The 17,412-nt window shown below is 53.8% G+C and overlaps 1 protein-coding gene across 13 annotated transcripts in view; it reads left to right on the forward strand.

The window, feature by feature from the left end:
• Nucleotides 1-17,412, forward strand: part of CELF4 (CUGBP Elav-like family member 4) — a 299,015-nt gene that overhangs the window by 246,351 nt on the left and 35,252 nt on the right. The gene's annotated exons all lie outside the window — the stretch shown is intronic.

The raw sequence follows: 17,412 nt of genomic DNA on the forward strand, positions 1-17,412 counted from the left end.
AAAGAGATGAGCCTAATGGTGGGATTCAAGACCCCTTGGCAGGCAGTGAGTAGGGGTCTCCCAAGTGCCCTCAGCCACGTGTCACACCTCGCAGATGATCTGCCCTGTGAACACGATGGGCAAAAAGGAGAGAGACAGAGAGACAGGGAGAGCACTTTATAAGCATTCCTCTCCTTCCAGCTGACTTTCCATCGGCCTCCAGGCCCTGTCTGTCTCGCCTTTGATTTCCCCTGCTCTCCTCTTATCTCCCAGTTGCTGTCGCTATCGCCCTAATTGATTTCTGGTCCAGGTCAGAGCTCTTGCAGTTTGGTTTCAGCCTGTTGTGTTTCTCACCCTGCTCAGATGAGGCCTGTGGGTCCGTGGGAAAAGCCTGGAGGGGAGATTTTGCTCCTTGATTTAGCCCTTCGTTGGCAGGCGGGGGCGGGGAGGGCCTCTCCAGCTCACCGAGGACTTAGCCCCAGAGCCCGCACCCTGCCCAGGCTGAAAGGGGAAAGACTCTTTAAGAAAATGATGCTGGGGACTTCCCCTGGTGGTCCAGTGGGTAAGACTCCGCGCTCCCAATGCAGGGGGCCCGGGGTTCGATCCCTGGTCCAGGAACTAGACCCTGCAAGAATGCCACAACTGAGTCCACATGTCGCAACTGAAGAGCACGCATGCCGCAAAAAAGACCCGGCGCAGCCAAAAATTAATTAATTAATTAAAAAAAAAAAAGAAAATGATGCTGGACTGTGGGTGGGGACCAGAGCCAGGGGCTGTCCCCTGGGTGGGGCATTGGTGTGGGCTGGAGAAGTCAGGGAGGAATTCCAGGGAGGGGTGTTACACAGGCTTTCAAGATGGGGAAAGACCAAAATCAGCAGGAGGAGGGAGACAGTGCGATACTAGGGTTCCCATGAGTCCCTGTGAGTCAGGACAGGTCTGGAGTTGCCATTGTCCAGGACTAATTATGAATAGTGTCCCCTTTCAACCTAACAAGAGTCCCAGTTTGAGCAATAAATTGTATAGTCACCCAATACGTTAAAAACAAACAAACAAACAGGTAACAGAATGACAAAGCTGAGAGGCAGGTATGCTCGTAGGTGTGCCACGTGACTGGAATGAGGGGTCCTGTAGGAGGAGAGGAAAACGGCAGGAGCAAGCAGGGAGGACAGAGATGGGGCTAGAGGCTTCAGAGCACCTTGCAGGGCCCCTCCCCAAGCCAGTGGGTCTCAGCAATCCTACACGCCTCTTTCCAAGCGAAGACAAAGACCCAGAGACGTGACTGCATTGAGCATAGAGCACACAGCTCCAGCTTGTTGGTGATGGCCCAGGGTAGAACCCGGGCTCCTCTCCCACAACAATAGCAGGGATCTACCTGGGAAAAGAGTGACAGCTGGGTGTCCCACTTCTGCTGCTGGGGGTGGAGGACTCCCCAGGCCCAACCTGGGATTTCCAGCCAGGGTGTGCGTACAGATCATAACATTCTACCCCTTACTAAGTGTGCAGCTGTGGGTGAGCCTCTTAATCCCTTTATGTGCCTCCATTTCTTCATCTGTAGAGTAACCGTAACCATAAAAATGTCATTTCTGACGGCTGGTGCGCTGTAGGAACTTCAAAAATAGACAATGTCCTTTCCCGGAGCCCCCAGGAGAGCATCCGTGCCCCCAGCTCTGCACGGAGCACTCTCTGACCCATGCCAATATGTGTATCTTCATCACAACCCTCTGTGGGGCCACTGGCATTGAATTCATGGAGTGCCCCTCATTTACCCCCAAAGTATAGTCCTTTCAGCTTCTTAGCCACTCCGCCCCAAACTGCATTCAAGCTCCTTGAAAAGTTAGGCATCATACATGCCTCAGACACCAGTGACCACTGGATGATGTCCTTGAGGAAAACAGGAGAAGGAGACTGGACCTTCGCAACCCTCCTCAATCACCGCCTCTAGGACAGAGATTGGAATGGTCCAAGCCAACATCCAGGGCAGACACCTGCTTCCACCTGCTCCTGGGGGAAGAGGAGGCACAGTGTGAGGAAACGCCTCCCCCCACGATGTCAAACCAGAGCCCCAGAGATGGCAAGAGAACTGCCCTTCACCCACATGGCTCAGAAAGATGGACACTGACAGGGCTGGTACGGTGCCTCTGCGGGGTGCCTTCCTGCCCGAGACTCGCCAATTATATCTGCTTGGAGAACAAACTGTAAACTGTCTAAGAGAAAACAGAGTTTAACTTCTGCAGCTCTCCTATCTTCTCCAGCAAAGAGATTGGACTCAGGATGAGAAATGTGGATACACACTGTAAAAAGAGAATTAACATCCCAACAAGGCAAGGAGATCAAACCTAGCCCTGTAAATTAGTTTGAATCTCCAGGCCAGAGCAAACTGTGATCTGTGGCCCTGGGAAAAGAGATGAAACAGGCAGACGGGATCTTGGAGCTGCTGGGGGTCGTCTTTGAGGCACCGTAGAGCCTGGAAATAAACAACATTCAAGTTTTCAAAAGGTGAAGAGGCTGGATTCCAAAAACTGGCAGCTTATCAATCTTGAAGACAATCTTTGGCAACCTTCTAGAATGAATTTGTCAAACTGGGAGAAAGTGATGGTGAGTTAGGAACCACGATGGTTCACCCAGAACGGGCTGGGTTGGGGGCTGGGCGTCTGTCTTAAGTGGGCACTGCTGGGCCTAACCTGGCATCGTGTCACCTAACGGGGGCAAATGACAAAGTTGCCCAGGGTCACTCAGAGCTGGGTGAAGGGAGGGAGGGAGGGAGGTCCCTGGAGACAACCGTGTCTCTCTGTCTTTGTGCCCTTCTGTTGAATGTTTTTATCTAGGACGTGGGGAGGGGCGGAGGGGAAGTCATACAAGCTGAATTTTAAATTACTCATGACTCACAGCTGGTTTGGGGGATGAGCTGCTAGATCGTACATTCAAAACCCAAAGACATCTCCCCAGTGAAGGTCTCATTTCCAGATGCAGTGTTGTGTGAGCCGCTGTGCCTCCCCACTGCCTTTGCCACAATAATAGTACCGAGGTTCCAACGGCTTCCTTTCTGAGTTCCGAGAAGCTACACCCCTGTTGGGATGAAGAGTACTGGAAGATTCTGGAAACTGTAAAATTGTGTATTTGGGAGTTCTTTGTCGGTTGGCTGGCTGGTTGATTAGTTTCTATGATCCCTCCCTCCCTGACCCCTACATACTTCACATGGTAATGAGACAAGAATCCTTTGGGGTCCTTTGAGAAGCTGATGGAAGCTATGAACTCTTTCTCAGGAGAAATGCTCATAGATATGAAATGGTGCTGACCAATTCAGGGGGCCCACAGGCCCCCTTTAGCCTGTCAGAGAGCCTCCTAGGAAACCATGGATTTCCAATAACCGGCCCCCACCTCATCTGGCAGGTTCAGCCCCTCAGCCTGACTCTTCCTGCGAGAGGAGGGGCAATGGTCATACAATCCCTTGTTGACTGTTGTGAGTTAAATAGTGTCCCTCCAAAATTCACGTCCACCTGGAACCTCAGAATGTGACCTTATTTGGAAATAGGGTCTTTGCAGGTGTAATCAAGTACAGATGAGGTCACACTGGATTAGGGTGGACCCTAGATCCAGTAGGACCGGTGCCCCTAGAAGAAGGAGGAAATTCAAGCAGAGAGACACAGAACATACAGAGAGAACGCCGTGTGATGATGGAGGCAGACACGGGAGTGATGCCGCTGCAAGCTAAGGAAAGCCGAGGATTGCCGGCAAGCACCAGAAGCTAGTAAGAGGCAAGGAAGGATTCTCCCCTAGAGCCTGTAGAGAAATCACAGCCCTGCCGACTTCTAGAACCCAGAGCTGTGAAAGAGTAGATTTCTGCTGCTTTAGGACACCCAGTTTTGTGTACTCTGTTTTGGCCACCCTAGTGTAACTGAAAGTGGGGGCCAGCTGCTCGCCGCTCCAAAGCCATTAAAGAGGCAAAGTTGGTGGAAAGGAAAGTTTGCTTTATTTTGGATGCTGGCAAACAGCGGGGGTTGGGGGCTGGCGGTGAGGGCCGACTCCTGTCCAAAGGCCGACTCCCTGCCCCTGACTATCAGGGCGCAAGGGCTTTTATAGACAGAGGGAGGGGGCTCCATGCAGAAACAGCACAGGCAGCTCTGACAGTCACCTTGAAACTGGTCACGCGGTGGCCTGACCAGCGTCATCTTGATTGTCTTAGGCACAGTTAGTCTTCAGTTCCAGGGACGATTTGTTCCCATTTCCTTGAGGCCAATTCTCGGAATTGTGGCAGCTTATGTCATGGCCACAATCTGGCCATCATGTAGTTAACTTCTTTCACCTGGTATAAGTTTCAATAGCCACACGACAGCTCACAGGATATGGCTCAGGATATTAACTGCAGCCCATGAAGAGGAGCTGAAGGTCCTTGACTATGTTTAATGACTATTATTATTTGGTCTCCTTTGACTGTTTTCCTTTGTTTCTGCATTTTCTCACTTCTCTGATTAAACTTATCCTCTGGCTAAATTTTTTCCAGAGACAAAAGGCAGGCGAAGGACAGTGTTCGGGGAAGGGTTGTGGGGTTGGGGGGTCGGTCCTGCTCTGTTTCACTAGGAAACTAGTACAATGCCCGAAGATAGCTGGGGCTGCCCTCCCCCACCACACTGCATGGGTTTCTGTTGGTCCAGACTGTCCGCCTGAGCCACTGCCACCAGGTAGGCCCCGGGTTTGCCAAAGAGAGGGTTACAGGCCACTTGAAGAGACATTAGCAATCCCAGCACATCCATCTTAATAAGTTTTATTATAGCCAGTTTAGACTAATGACTCATTTATCGCACAACATACCAGCAGTATATTTGTAAAATTTTTTTAAATTAATTGTCTCAAACAAAGGTGAAATTTATAAAAGTGTTCAGAAACGGTACACATTATAAAACTGCCTTGCAGCTGGAGATGCAATTATTACTAATATGGGATCAAATTATTACTGTATTGACTTAGCTACTTTATGACTTTGTAATGGATTTCTTCATTATTTTCTCGGGATTGTGGCATCCATGATTGCATTAAAGTCCGTTCATCTATGCAAATGTCATTAGGCACCACTAATAACCAGGGAACTTTCCTGCATTTCAGGGACTGTGCTAAGTACTTGGCCTGCGTGGGTCACTTTCGGGTGGCAGGGAGCAGCCAAGGCAGGCAGCAGGCAGCTCTCCGGGAAGCCCTCTCCAAGCACAGCCCCGCCCAAGGCAGAATGGGTGGGTGCTTCCAAAGGGCGGTTTGAGGGTCTTAGGAAGGTCTCCTTGTCCAAGCCATCACACATATTCCCCCTGCAGTCAGAGGGCCTGACTTGTCACCATAAACCTCCATTCCTTTGGATTAAGGCTTTCGAGGGCCTTGTTAAAATGCTTCTGTCCTAGAAAGAAAACCTCATCCTCTCAATGTCCACCATTATTGCTCTGGAAAGGGGAGCACAGGGCCTTACTGTGTTGGGACAAGAGACTGGACCGTTTTTTATGAAGTCAAAAAAGGGGGCTGGATCTAATCATGGGTGCTACCTGAATAGAGTTGGCCAAAAAAGGATGTTCTTGGGGACACCTGTGGACCTAGAGACCTGGGAGGGATGCCCCCAGTGTGGTGGCATAGGGATGGACAGGGCAGATGAGTAGAGGTAAACACCCTGTGAGCAGTCCTTTATTCAAAGAGATTCTATTTTTTTTTAATTTTTCTTAGAGTATAGTTGCTTTACAACGTTGTGTTCGTTTCTGCTGTACAGCAAGACACACATGTGTATATATACATATATCCACTCTTTTTTAGATTCTTTTCCCATATAGTCATTACAGAGTATTGAGTAAAGTTCTCTGTGCTATACACTAAAACCTTATTAGTTGCCTATTTTATATATAGTAGTGTGTATATGTTAATCCCAATCTCCCAATTCACCCCTGCCCCGCAACCATAAGTTTGTTTTCTACATCTGTGACTCTATTTCTGTTTTGTAAATAAGTTCATTTGTATCATTTTTTTTAGATCAAAGGGATTCTAAATCCCGGTGGCCCCAGGTCTGCCCACAGCTGCAGGCCTAGTTATCCCGTCACCCAGGAGAGGTGGTAAGACCAGGATGACTTCCCCAACCCCAATCACAGAGCTGATCCCAAGGGGTGGGAACCAAATCCAGGCCCCAGCCACTAAACCCAATGTGGGTTCCCATTTTACCTTTGCTGAAGGTAGACCCTGGTCACGCTGGGTGTGGGATAGAAAGAGATGGGTCTGTGGGCCCAGGCTCCCTTCCTAACCTTTAGTGCTCTCAGACTAAATCTCCCCATGAATACGTGGGTTACTGTTATTCACTCCAAGACCGTTTATCAAGCGAGCGTGTGCCACGTGAGGCCCTAAGCTAGGCACTCCCAGCAGCGAAAGACAGCAAGCTCCTTTCCTGACATCGACAGAATTAAACACCATCCACTCAACGGTTTTATCTGAAAGCTGCTGTGGGACTCAATCCTTCCAGCTCTTCTGGCTGCATCAAAGGGTGAGCTTGAGTTTGAGGCTCAGAGAAGGGCAGACACCCGACCCAGTTGGCAGCTTTGGGGACTCAGGGCTAGAAGCGAGTTTCCTAACTGCAGGTCTGGGGTGCTCCCCGTGTCCACCGCGCTCCCCTTCCTGGGCAACAGCACTGCAGTCTTGCAGGTGAGATGGCGTTGGGCCTAGGATTCACTCACCGCGCGTTCTGCTCCTTGAGCTCCAGCTGCCCTCCTTGGATCAGCATGCCCAGACTTTTCAAGGTTAAGAGCCATGTTTAACATCAAAAATTCATCAGCACCCCCCCACACACAGATATTTTACTTTGAGTATCCGTTGTTTGAGAGACTGCAAAACGGCAATAAGCTACCTTGAAGTCAGCAGTGCTTTTCAATGAATTGCTACTTCTTAAATCACAACAGCATCTATATGCATTTGAAAAGTAGGCACATCTACCCAGGAGTGAAGTATTTCTGATGCATCAACAGACCAAGCTTGAGTGCCTGGGACCCCAAGGGCAAGTGGCACCACCGCCCTAGGCCATCTGGCTGCTGTGTCCTGGGAGGAGAGGAAGGAGGGCAGGGGCACGGGGCTGGCAGGGATCACTCCCAGCAGCCAGTAAGGGGGCATCTAGGCTGAGAGTCCTTGTCATCCCTTTCTTCTCCTCCTGTTCCTCTCATCAGCCTCTTCAGCCTCCTCTTTCTCACCTTAAGCCCAGGGTTGGGGGGGTGGGGGGGCCCCTAGCTGGGGCTGCTGTAGCAAATGGGACATTTCCCACTGCCCATACACACCCGTCCCAGTCATCCTCACTGCCTGTCCTGTTACATTACAGAGCCCCTCCCCTCCCCTCCCACCACGCCCACCCTCTGTGGCCGCTCCCCCACTCTCAGCACCATCGCCCTTCTCCCAGCCACCAGCCACCCCCTCCCCCTACCCCTCTGATCCTTTCCCAGCCCTATCCCTTCATGCTGCCTTCCCTGCATCGAATTTTCCACTCTCAGGCCTGAATGCTTATCTGGTCCCTTTGATCATAGGGGACATTTTTTTTTTTTTTTTACATCTTTATTGGAGTATAATTGCTTTACAATGGTGTGTTAGTTTCTGCTTTATAACAAAGTGAATCAGTTATACATATACATCCTAACACATATATATGGAATTTAAGAAAAAAAAAAATGTCATGAAGAACCTAGGGGTAAGACATGAAAAAAGACACAGACCTACTAGAGAATGGACTTGAGGATATGGGGAGGGGGAAGGGTAAGCTGTGACAAAGCGAGAGAGAGGCGTGGACATATATACATAGGGGACATTTTCTAGCAAAATCAGTCCTGTTGAGGTGACATAAGCCACCACATCTCAAACACCTCCCGGAAGAGGGCAATGCTGAGTCCAAAGGCATAGAGCCCAAAAGACAGAGTTCCAGGCCCTGGGGCAGACACGTGGGAGTCATTTTCTATCGTGTGCACCAGAGCTGGCAGAGACACCTGGCTCTGGTCCCACCTATGCCACATACTGCCCCAGTGAGCTTGAGCCTGTCCCTCAGCTTCTCTGAGCCTCAGCTGACTGATCTGTCAGGTGGGGTTACGATCATGTTGTATTGCAGAGTGGCAGGGAGAAGTGGACAGAATGCTGGAAGCGCCCAGTCAGCGCCAGCCCTTGTGGAAGTGTCTGGCTGCGGCGGACTTAGGAGGACTGGGGGCGGGGCGGGGCGGGGGAGGTGCCCCAGCCAGCGAGCCGGGGTCTTCACCCGCCTCCACTTCCGGACATGCCTGCTCCAGGCATAGTGGGCCCACAGCACTGTCACTTCCGGCCACACACGTTCCAGACCTGTTGGTGGGAGGGTAGTGTGGCTTCTCCAAACACAATTCTCCAGCAAACAGGCACTGGAGTTGAGTAAAAGTCTTTGCATTCTCTCCTCTGTGCTCCCATCCCAGGTTTCCTTCCTTATCCCCACCCCTTCCTGCCCATCTCTTCCCAGAAAAGGGAGGCAGACAGCCTGTCCTCAGTGCCTGTGGTCTCAATGGTCATGCTGGTCCACCCCCGCAAAGTCTTCATGTTCTGCAATGTAACTCCTCCCCCCATCAGCCCCATCCTGCCCTGCCTTCCATAGCTAGACCATTCCAGCCCCAATTTGGAAACACTTTTGCCCAAGGATCAGATCTACTCCTTACATCTCCCAGTAATATATACCTTGCACACAGCTTGTTGACTGACTGCGTGACTGACCCAAGGATAATTGAAGGGGTCCAGGGCTGCCCCACAGCTGGCTTTCTGCCTTTCTGCAAACTGGACTTCATGGTCACCAAATACTGCCAACCTGAAGGCCTTGGAGGGCCGCTCTGAGTGACAAGAGCAGGGTCCTCTGTAGTTAGCAGTGCCAGCCACGCACCAATAGTTAATATGCTGCCACCCTTCAAAATAATTTGTTCTCTAGAGGAAACTGACACTCCCCTCACAATCTCATCAGTCATTAGAAATAATGACATCTTGCAAATCGTGCAGCCCTTTCCAGTTCCCAGAGCCACATGCTTTCCTGAGCTCACCAGAGCCTCGCAACCATCTGGTTGGGGGAGGGGGACCTTCTGCGTGGTGGATGAAAGCTCGGGAGCCAGACCACCTGGGTTCAAATCTGGGCCCTGCAGTTTTTAGCTCTGGGACATCCAGAAAGTTGCCAAACCTCTCTGTGCCTCAGTGTCCTCATCTGTAAAGTGGGGGTGACAGTGGTCACCCACCTCATAAAATTAAAGCGCTCGGAGCAGTGCTTGGCTCGTGGCGAGTGCTTCAGATGAGTCAGCCCTCATTGACCTCTCTGAGGGCATGGGTCCCAACGGAGGGAGTGAATGGATGAATCTCTGCATGTACCATATGGGCTGACACCTGCCATCTAACTGCAGGGGCCAGTCCAGCCTATCCGACTCCAAAAACCAACCTGCTCTGTGGGGTTGGAGGGCATGGCCTTGGGCTTTGAGGAACATGCATCTAGAGGGGAGACAGACAGGAAGGGAGGTCCTCCTTAGGTATCGCAGGGGCTCAGGAGGCAAAACATCAAAGAGAAGCTTCAGGTGTCCCCAGGAAACCAGCCCCACTGCAACCTATGTTAGCCTCAAACCCATCAGACAAGTGGATGTTCAGGGGCCTGAGCTGAAAGAGAAGTTGCTTTAAGACAGGTCTTGAGCAGAACAGAGTTCCTTGTTTCTGAGAGCAGATACCCCAACAGGTGTGGGTGGCCGTGACTAGTTTTCTCACCTTTTACATTTCGAGCCTGTTATCTGAAGTCCTCAGAAACATCTTGGCCATCCATCCATCCATCTATCCATATTTACCTATCACTATTCACGTACCTCCGATCATAAATCTATCTGCTTTCTGCAATCATTTTTCTCTCACCTGTGTATCTATCATCCAACATTTAATCTGGATATCTAGCATCTATTAATAATGTCTGCCATCCGTCCATCTCTGTGTCTATCTGCAGTCCATTATCAGTCATGAGTTAATACAGTGAGTATTCGTGTACTTAAACAAACGTGGACCATCTAGTTCCAAGGGGACGGGGGTGGGGTCAGGGGTGACTCCCCGAGGGCTAGGGTGGCTGGAACAAAGATGGACGGGAAGGAAACTGGAGGGCTGATGAAAGCAGAGCTTGGGACCCTCCTCTCACAGCTGGACTGGCCTGATGGATGGAGGGGAGAGGGGCGTGAGAGAGGAGAGAAGAAGACGAGGGGGAGGCCTGCTAAGCCATTAGAGGGGTGGGCTTCATGCTAACCTAGATAATCCCCCCTCAGTCTACCCACCCCCAGATTAGTATAGTGTCTTTCCAGGACAACCCCGTGAGGGATGGGGGGATGCCCGGGCTCAGGTGTCAGGGCAGAGAAGGTGGGTGCTACCCTCCACCAGCACCAACACACACAGAATCCTGCAGTCTCAAGGGCTGAGCTTCTGCAGGCAGGCCGAGGGCAGAGATGGGGCGCCCAGGGAGAGCTGGCCAGGAGCAGCCTGGAAGAGACCCATCCCAGCCCTTCCCGGCCCTGGCTGTGCGCTGGTATCACCTGAGTAGCTTTCAAAACAAACGAAAACCAACAACATAGAGGCCCGGACCAATCCATATCTCAGGGGCTAGCTGGGCACACCTGTATTTTGAAAGCCCCCAGGTGAATTTCATAGCATCCTGGGGTGAGAACCACCATCTTACAAGATCCAGGATTCCTGCTGTTATTCTCAGAAGTGTGTCTTGAGGAGGAAGGAGCAGACTTTGGTGCTCTAGGGGCAGGACTTGTGCTCTGGGCGGGGTTGAGCTCTCCAGGGTGCAAAAGGGGAAATATTCTTCTGGGCTGCCTCCATGGGGGCGAGGGAGACTTCTGCCAGGGTGTTCAGAAAGCATCATCCTCACCTTGGGTCATACTGGAGGAGGCTGGCCAGGTGACCTCTGAAGACTCCATCCCCACCCCGGGCCACCGGAAGTCCTTGTCACAGTTGCAGCCTCTGGTTCAGGTGTGACTCCTGCTGTGTTAGTCAGTTTGACCCTGAGCTGCGTGCACCTCCCCAGGAGGACAGTGGGCAGGCCATTAGAAGCTGGGGTGTCCCTCTCCTCCCTCATCCCACAAGAATCTGAGCCCCACCCTCAGTGTTAAAAATGAGCCATGGGTCAGAGGGGCAGGAGGCTTGCCGGGCACTGCATTCTGTCTCTGGCTGTGGCAGGGGGTGGACCCATGAACACCATTCTCTTTGTGAGGCTGTGGGAAGATCTGTGGCCAAGGTAAGGGTCAGCCCGTGGCTAGGGTTAGAGATTGGTCTATGGCCTGGTCATCTGCAGGCGGCGGACAACTGTGCAGCTCTACGGCTCAGCTAACAAGAGCCCCCTCCACGGTTAATAGTGACAAGCACTCCAAGTGGGTACTGTTACTTCTTCCTCGGTATCTGTGGCCGCCTCAACTAGATTCTCACCCCGTCAATGAGATGTTCTTAAGGCGTTCCTTGTTCTCTCCTCCTGTTACCCCTGCTGCCTCGTGGACCACCCTGCCCTTACCCACCCCCTGCAGAAACCTCTTCCCTTTGCTGGAATGAAGCCCGGCTTTGTCTGTCTCCTTGAGAGCTGAGGACAAACTGGCCGTAATTTATGCTCCCGCATGATATAAAGGAAAAAAATGCCCCATTATGCTATAAATTATCCTGTGATGGGTGAAATGCTGGAGACTGCGCCAGACGCCAGCGGAAACCCCATTAGACAACAGGGCTGGGCTGCAGAAGTCCCCATAGAACGCAGGGCCGTCTGTCGTGCGCCACGCGCCTGGGAAGGATAAGGTAGCAGATCTAATGTATAATCAGTTACCTTGAGAGCCGGCCACGTGCCGCAGCCCCAGTGAAAGGTGACTTCTACTTAGTGCCACCGCGTACCCCAAGCTCCTTCTGGGAGGCCTGGCGCAGACTCACAGGCACGAGGGTCACGAGCTAAAGGCCAGCGAAGGAGGTCGCGAGGGATGTGGGTATGGCCTCCGGGCCCCTCACCCGTGCTGCGCCTCCAGGGCTTAGCTCTTGCCTAACTCAGGGCTCCCATGCCTGCCCATCAACTAGAAAAGCACAAGAGAAGAGGGTGCAGGGACCATTCGTGGCGCCCCGGGGTGGTGACAGTCTTCGGGTTCGGCCTCCCCGGTCATGCTGCAAGCCCCCGAGGGCACAGAGCCACACCTCTGCTCTGGGCAGGTACCAGGGGCTGGAGGGGTGTGGACTGCGAGTCCAGGGGATTCTGCCAGCAGGTCCGATTCTCTGTGTGGTGAGGGGAGAGGACCTTGCAGCCTAGATCCCAGGCAGAGGAAGGCCTGGGGACTCATCAGGACAGAGCTTAACATCTTTGGTCACCCAGGAGACTTCAAGACAGCCGTGCTCTGGGCAGAGGGGCGAGTGAAATTGAGGAGGGGCTGTGAGGCATGTCTGCGGGTCATCGGGCAGTCAGGAATCACCAGAGCCTGCTCCATCTGAGCTAAGCAGGGCCCCACCAGGCCCCTCTTCCGGGCTCTGGACAGAAGCCCTGGCCCATGCAGAGCAATGAGGTTATTAGGCCTTTGCCAGCTGTCTGTGCAGACGTGGAGGGGTGGAGAGTGAAGAGAGAGCGATCTCCAGGTAGCACTGTCTTCTGCCAGGAAGGAGGGTGACCCGAGAGCTCAGCTCCATTCAGAACCCCCGGGTCTGAGTCCTGGCTTCCCCAGTGACTGGCTATGTCTTCTTGGGAAAGATATTTAACTTCTCTGAGCCTCAGTTTCCTCATCTGTACGGTGGAAAGAATAAAATATCCATTATACTTGCAAAGGGCTTATTTCAGTGCGGGCGTCATGGTAAATATTCGATAAATGAGAACCGTTCTGATTATTAGTATTGTCGTGGTTATAACCACCTCATGGAGGAGTGGGTGTGGTCAGAGCTGTGGTCTCCCTCGGGCAGGGGCACCACACAGCCCTGGGGAGGGAGCCAGTCTGACCAGAGCTCTCTGGGGGCAGCAGAGGCTCTGTTATGTGCGAGCTCGGTCCACTGGCTCTTGTCATGAAGAAGACACCGGGGTGACATTGAGGGGGGTGGGCCTGGGAGTCCAGTTGGACCACAGGAGAATCCCTGGGTGCTACGACTTAGGAGCCAGTCTGAGCCAAGAGAGGACATGGTGGGCAGTGAGTATGGACGCAGGGTCCAAGTCCCAGGCTAGGCTTCCAGTGGCCAGCGGTGAGGGTGCAGGCTGGGACCCTGAGGGAATTGTTGAGAATATGGTGGGTGGGGAAGAAGAAGGAGGGAGGGGGGGATGTGTCACTGTGACTCCACGTCCCACGTGCCTGTCACACTCCCTGCCTTTGCACATGCCGTGCTCCCTGACCTGGGATGCCTGCCCCGTGCCTTCCTACCTGGCAAACCCTGCATGTGCAGCCCCTAGGGCCTAGCTCAAGACTTCTAGACACCCCACACCCCCAGAGCTCATCACGGCAGGCTCTGTGCCTGCAGCATGGCCGCTGCCCACTCATCTCCAGGAGACACTTCCCAGTTTCTGAGGAATCCTGGAGTTCAGTGTCCTGTAGATGCCAAGGACATGATCTTGGAGACAAGAGGAGGAACGGCGGTGCACACGCAGTGCCCTGCCCTGGGGCAGGCCATGCGTGGAGTATTCCCAAGACTTCACAAGACCTACGTTTCTGAGCAGAGGGATGGCGGGATCGGGGGAGTCAGAGTGTGGGGTGCCTGTGCAGCCCCTCACAAGGCTTGTGCTCAGTAAGATGGGAGCATCAGTAAGATGGTCTGAGCAGGAGATAGACAGGATGTGCCTTGGGTTGTAGCTGACTCCTGTGGCTGCCCTGTGGAGAGCAGCCAGCAGGGGCCTGGGTGGATGGCGCAAGACAGTGAGGAAGGGACTCTCACGGCCTGGGCCCTACCCTGAAGCATTTGGAAGGCAGAGCTGGCTGAAAGAATGCGAGTGGGGGAGACTGGATGTGCCCTGCATCCTCCCACCCCGACATCAAACAGAGACTGTCTGGAGGGAGCTGGCCAGATCAAGGCCTGGCACGGCCTGCCCTGGGGGCCGGAGGGGCTGAGGGTCCTCATTTTCATCCCCAGTGGAGCGGGAGCCCCATCTCGGCCCTTCTCACCGCCCCATCCCCAGCAGCCTTTAATCTGGTTTGATGTCTCCTTCAGTCTCCTTCCCAGGCAGGAAGGCTTTTATCTGTGGGAGGCGGCTCCCGCCCAGCTGCACCCCTGGCCCTGGCCCTGGCACAGTGTGAGTTGTGGGGACAAAGGGGGGCATCGCTCGGCTCCTTACTGGCGCACTTCACGTGGAGAGCTCTCCCAGGCCTGGCCCGTCTCAGGAGGGCAGTGACACGGGCACATGGCTGCAGAGGGACCCCAATCCAGGCCCTTAACCTTGTTGTGGATGGCAAGGCTGGAAACTCCCGCACCAGCAGGATAGCGGGCAGTTGTGGGTCCCCAGGCAGGAGAAGAGGGGGTGCAGACCCCCAGCCCTACCCACTGCTCCCCTGTTGGAAAGGCAGGTGTGGGACTGCGTGCTGCCCACCTCAGGGCTGGCCGGGAGGGGGAAGAGGAGGCCTCTGGACTCAGGGTGGGGGGTCAGCGACCTTGAAAATGGCACAGATTTCAGTTCAGATGACCAGTGTGACACCTTCTTGTCCCTTAGGAGCCAGGGTGCTTGACGGGTCAGGACACGGAGAATTCATGGAAAGGGCACAGAGGGGTCTCAGTGTAACTTCGGGGGAAATGTCCCTTGTTGTGGATTAATCCAGGCAGACCACGTGGAGGATGCTGGGGAGCATCTCAGAGGGCCCCCAAATGCTGCCATTTGGTCAGGGGAGGCAAAGGAAAGCCCGGCTTCTCAGGCTGACCCCTGGCAGATGACTGTTCAGTGTCCCTGGGGTCCTCTCCACACCCAAGGGGTGGGGTGGGCATCCCCATCCCACCAGCTGCCACTGCTGTGGTTGAGCAGTAGTCCTGGCTGTAACTGGCACAGAGCTGCATTTATTGAGCATTTTACCTTGTGCCAGGCTCTGGGCTAAAATCCTCAGGTACCTTAACTAATTTCATCTCCCAGCAGCCCTATGAGGTGGGTGTGATTATTCTCCCCTTTTACAGATGAGGAACTGGAGGCCCAGGGAGGGTATGTGACTTGCCTAAGGGGGCCCAGTCAACCAGGATTTGACAGAGCCTCAGTTACTCTCTGAAAGACGCCCCGGCCCCGCCCCTCCTGTCAAGTCTGTGTGCCTTCGATTCAAGGTCCTTCCTCATCTATGGGTGAAGTTAGGGAGAAGGAACAATATTTTCCCCCTAAGACTCACTGCCTGTGGCCCTTTGGGCATGAAATCACTCCCCAGGGAGAGCGGATGGTCCTGGGATCCAGAAGGCGGTCCGGCAAGTCCCCTGGTCCCACAGTAAAGAGGCTAAGAGATGCTGAGGGTCTGGCATGGCCTCTGCCAGCAGCTGAGGGGCAGGTGCATGGGTACCCGGGGCTCTGGGTTCTGGCCCTGCCCTGCCCACCCTCAGGGCCAAAGGCTCAAGAGCAGGAGAGAGTCCTCTGGCTCAGTCACTGGGAGTGTCTGGAAGTTTCTTCTCACTCCCCAAACTGCTGCTCTTGAGCCTCCAGGGCCCTGTAAGAGTGTCTCCTACAGGTCTGGCCCTACATCCCTCCATCCCCCACCCCCAGCCAGGCCCTCCTGGTCTCTTAGCGATCCCTCTGGCTGCCCCACCAGTCACAGAACTCAAAACCATTTATTCCCCACCCCGGCCCCTGGCCCCCCGGTTCTCCCCGGCTCAGGTCCCCCCACAAATCCTCCCTCGGCAGCTGGAGGGAAGAGAACAGTAAAAGTCTACTGCGGCCACAAAGGCATCAGCCATCTGAACATTCATCCACGGCGCCCCAGCAGTCATCTATCCTTAAGCGTGAAATATTGTTTAATGCCAATGGTAATGAGCGAATCAAATTTTGAAAATTAAACCGGAATTTGAGCATTAGCGCGAGGGTGCTGGCATTTGGCAAGTCATGTGGGTGCTGCTGCCACCCACCTCCTCCCCCCTCGGGGCCCCACTCATCCTGCACAGCCAGCAGGATGCTCCCCGCACACACGTCTGGGGGCCCCGAGGTACCACCCTGATACACCTCAAGAGGGGCCTGTCCTCAGCTTGCTGTCAGCGTGTTGCTTCTCTGTTTTCTGGGCTCTCCTTTTAAAATGCAAATCCTTCCAGTCAGAGCCCCGTTCTGCCCAGACGTTCTAAGTGAACAAGAGAGGAGTCTGTCTCCCAACTGGAGGAGCTGGAGGAAGCATGAGATTCTGGCAACTAGACCCCTCTGCCTTTTCATCTGCACGTAAATCTTCCCGGAGGTGTCCCCCAATGCTAATAGGTTGGGAAACTGAAACTCAGAATTAGATTGAGGTTCTGGGAAAATGAAGAATACTCCCGAGGTCAGAGGACTGGGAGATGTGTGTGTGTTGGTGGGGGTTACGGCAGGCAAGAGGGAGTTGGGAAAGCAAAGTCCAGCTCCCCCTGAACCCCCAGGCAGGGACCACTTGGGAGCAAGTGAAAAGAACAGCCAAAAAGGGCCCTCCCATCTCTCAGCCTTTGCTTAAATCCTGTTATGGGTCTGGAGTCCCTGACCCTGACACCAGGCCACCTCCTCCTGGAAGCCTTCAGAGTGTTGCCACTGCCCCCTTCCCCAGCTGGCCCCTACAGACCTGCAGTCCAGAGATATTGCCTGGCTCAATAGTCCAGAGCCTCATGGGGGGCTCCGTGGCAGAGGCTCTGGGGCCAAAGACTGGATTCTCCAGGGATCTGAGAGCCAAGCACCGCCCCCCCCCACACACACTTGCCCAAAGAGGAAAACCAGAAGGGTCCCCAAGACTCATCTCAGACTCTCTGATCAGCCGAGTCCCAGGCACACAGTAAGTGCTCAGTCAATGCTTGCTGCAGGAGTGACCAGAGGCGGGATGCCAGGGGCTCTGTTCCATTCCCTCCTCAGGTGGTTGTAAACACGTGCACCTGACAGAACTTGGTACTTTTCCCATCAGTTATTTTATTGGCTTCCCCCTCCCACAGCTCCTGGGGAGGGGGAGGAAGATAAACTGTGCCACTCCCCCCGCAGTGAGAGCAGGACATCTGGGCACAGAGAGCTGAGTTGCCCGCTCTGCTTCAGGAAGGGCCGGGACTAGTGCCAACCTTCTGGGGTGTCACACCCCTGCCTCCTGGAACCCCAGGTGCTCCCTCACCCCTGCAGACACAGGTACTCACAGCTTAAAAGAGCAGGAAGGCAGCAGCAACGGGGTCAGGATTAGGAATTCAAGAGACTCCAAGAACCCGGGTTTAGTCCCGGCCCCAGCTGCCCCGACCTCCTCATCTAAAATAGGTGGCAGCCTTGGTGTTTTCCAGGGTCCAGCCCAGCTCTGCCATTCTGCCGCCTTGTTACTGCTG

Source organism: Phocoena sinus, chromosome 14, assembly GCF_008692025.1.
Source record: "Phocoena sinus isolate mPhoSin1 chromosome 14, mPhoSin1.pri, whole genome shotgun sequence".
Lineage (NCBI taxonomy): Eukaryota > Metazoa > Chordata > Mammalia > Artiodactyla > Phocoenidae > Phocoena > Phocoena sinus.